Source organism: Eutrema salsugineum, unplaced genomic scaffold (genome assembly GCF_000478725.1).
Source record: "Eutrema salsugineum unplaced genomic scaffold, Eutsalg1_0 scaffold_30, whole genome shotgun sequence".
Taxonomy (NCBI): Eukaryota; Viridiplantae; Streptophyta; class Magnoliopsida; order Brassicales; family Brassicaceae; genus Eutrema; species Eutrema salsugineum.
Window position 1 is genome coordinate 44,905 of NW_006256755.1, and position 3,109 is coordinate 48,013.

Below are 3,109 nucleotides of genomic sequence, written 5' to 3' on the forward strand. Positions count from 1 at the left end.
TTGTTCTTTCTAAGAGTCTTAAGTTCAGAGCCTAGTGTCACCATCTTAGAAGTCAGGTCAAGACACTTGGAATCAAGCTTTTGTTGTCCTTGTAAGAGCTGTTGGAGAACAATACCAATATCAGGACCTTGCTGTGGCATAGAACCCTGCTGAAACTGTGGCTGACCGAATCCAATATGTGGAGGCCTTTGGTGCTGAAAGCTGACTTGGTTTGTGAAGCTGTTCCCTTGTGCCTGAACCGCTTGTGGCTGATAAAATTGCTGACCTTGGTACTGATTCTTTTGAACCAAGCCTTGCGGAGGGTACCCTTAAAACTTATTCTGGTTCCCAATGAAGTGTAACTCCTCTTGAGCAAGACCAGCCTCATTGACATTGGGAAAGCAACTCTTGTCTTCAGCCACATAGTTTATAGGTTGCTGAGTAACCATTACCATCTTTGCAAACTTAACTTTCAACTCCTCTAGAGTCTTTTCCAGCTCTTGTTGTTTACTAGAACATTCTCCTCTATAGCATCGGTCATAGTCTTCCCCATAAGTGTATTGGCTCATGGCTAGGTTCTCAACAAGTTCCATAGCTGCATTGATTTCTTTTGCCAAGAAATTCCCATTTGATGCTGTGGCCAGCTTAGTCCGGATCTTTGGAACAGCTCCTCTATACAAAGTGCTAAGGAGAGAGGCTTCTGAAAAGCCATGATGTGGCCACTGAGTTGTATAGCTCCTAAACCTGTCTCGAGCTTCTCCAAAAGTCTCATTAGAATGCTGAGTGAAGCTTGAAAACTTGTTCCTTAGCATGGCTGTTCTAGAAGTTGAGAAGAACTTAGACAAGAATGCTAACTTGCATTGTTCCCAAGTCTGTATTGAACCTCTAGGCAGGTTCTTCTCCCATTGGTGTGCCTTGTCTCCTAAACTGAATGGGAACAATCTGAGCTTGAAGCTGTCTTCAGAGACAACATTGATATTTGTTACATCACAAACCCTGTCAAATTGATCCAAATGATCCAAAGGATCCTCCATTGGTAAGCCATGGAACTTTAGAGTTCTGCACCATGTTGAGCAAAAAAGCCTTCACTTCAAAATTGCTGTTCTGAACAGGAGGAGCTTGAATCCCTGCTATCTATTGGTGTGTATTGGCTCGGTCATTGTCTCTTACATAGACCAGTGGAGGCTCTTGACGCCTGGGTGGGTTTGGGTGGGGTTGCGGTTGATTCACCTGAGGCCAGTCTTGGTTCTGATTACCCTGAGCTTGTCCCTGATGGACCTGATCCGGTGGAACCTGATTTCTGTTCCCATTAGCTCCAATACCAGCTCCTTGACCGTGAGAAGCTTCTTGAGCCTGGTGCTCAATCCCAACTTGCTGATCCATTCTCAATCTTCCCAAGTCAGCAGTGCTTTCTCTTTGTCTTCTTGCTTGAGCTCTTGTGATCATACACCTGAAAACAAAGACAGAACTTGAAAGGGAATCAGTAAAACAAACTAAACTTGATCTCAAAAACTATATCAGAAACTAATGCTAACAATCCCCACACAATACGGCAACAACACCAATTGATAACTAAGAGTTTTTAAGCTCGTAGAAGGGTTATCAATCCCCTTGTCAAAATATTAAAAGGGGTGTCAATCCATATGTGCGGTAGTTAGGCACTAGTTTATGTGACAAGTTCTTAAGTCAAGCTGAATAAAGAAATTTTTTTGGTAACAAGTAACTAAGTAAGCATAAACAAGAAACAAACAAGCAATGATTAATGAACTAAACAAGCAAGCTAAAAACGATGATGATGATTAAGCAAATGATAAAGATAAACCTCTAGATGTGATCATTGATTAGGGTGCTTTCAATGTTGATACATGATGCTAATAACATAATGCAATACTTATTACTCTTTAGTCTAGACTTCAAAGATAGATTAATTCATTCCCATGACAATAATCCTTTTGCAAACCACTTAATCAAGATTAATTCACCTTAAGCAAAATCAAGCAATCAACACGCATAGAGTATCAAGTCTAATTATGACCAAACGGTTTCTACTTAAGAGTGGACCGAATCTTACACAGAAAGAAGCAACAAGTAATCACATGATCTCAAAGCCAATTAACTTAGAACTCTAATCTAGATTAATCCTCTCATGAAGGTATTAACCTCTACACTAATCCATTTTCAAACCAAATCATCATTTGTGAAATATGAATCAATTAGCATTAAGAAACAGTTCTACTATGTCATTCATGCATTTAACAATCATTCCCATGATGAAAAAGGCATAAACCCTTAAGTTAGCTCATTCAGGCATTTCATCAAACACCTTGTGGGTGGAGAAATGACTAAGGTCTAGATCAGAGTGATATGCAAAGATCTAGCATTAAGAGCAGCTAACTAAGGAAAGTAAATGAGAATCTAGACCCTAAACATTACAAATCAAACATCTAAGCACCCTAATCTACACACCTAGAAGCTTAAAAGATGACTACTCACTAATCATGAAAAACACAACTAATCTTTTACAAGAGATGATGTTAATCATGATTAGAAGCAGAAATGAGATTATGAGATGATAAGAAACAGCTTTGGAATGATCAAATCCCTTAGATATCTCTTAATCAAACGCGGTTATACACTAAGAAGGAGAGAGAAAACAAAGAGAAAACAAAGATAAAGCATAAAATAAAGCATAACTAGGGTTTTAGTCTCTAAAAATTATTTATAGAAAAGGAATTGGGCCGGGTCAGCCCAGGACAACCTCGATACTGACCCGCTGTATCTGGGTTGCTGGAGCCACCCCTCGACATCTGAAGAAGTCCCACACCAAGGGTCATACACCAGGGGGTTATGTGCTGGGTTGAAACTTTGATGAACACTTGAAGAACATGCATGAAACTTGTCTTTGATCTGGTTAAAGCCTTGGAACGTGAAGAGAACTTGTTTGTTACCTGGGTTGGAGAGATGATGACCTCGGCATGACGCTCCGAGGGGGCTTGGTAGTCGAGGTTTGTGTTACATAGGGGTCTGACATGTAAAGCCGAGGGGTTCACTCCAAAGTCAGCTTCAACACTTAGTCGTTTTGGGATCATTTGGTCATCAAGGGAGCCTTGGTGTTGAAAGAACGAGGTGC

At 40.4% G+C, this 3,109-nt stretch overlaps 1 non-coding gene across 1 annotated transcript; it reads left to right on the plus strand.

The window, feature by feature from the left end:
- Positions 1-684: 684 nt before the first annotated feature.
- On the plus strand, positions 685-791 carry LOC112085094. The gene has a single exon (XR_002898704.1). It is a non-coding gene; the product is annotated as a small nucleolar RNA R71 (small nucleolar RNA).
- The last annotated feature ends 2,318 nt before the right edge of the window (positions 792-3,109 follow it).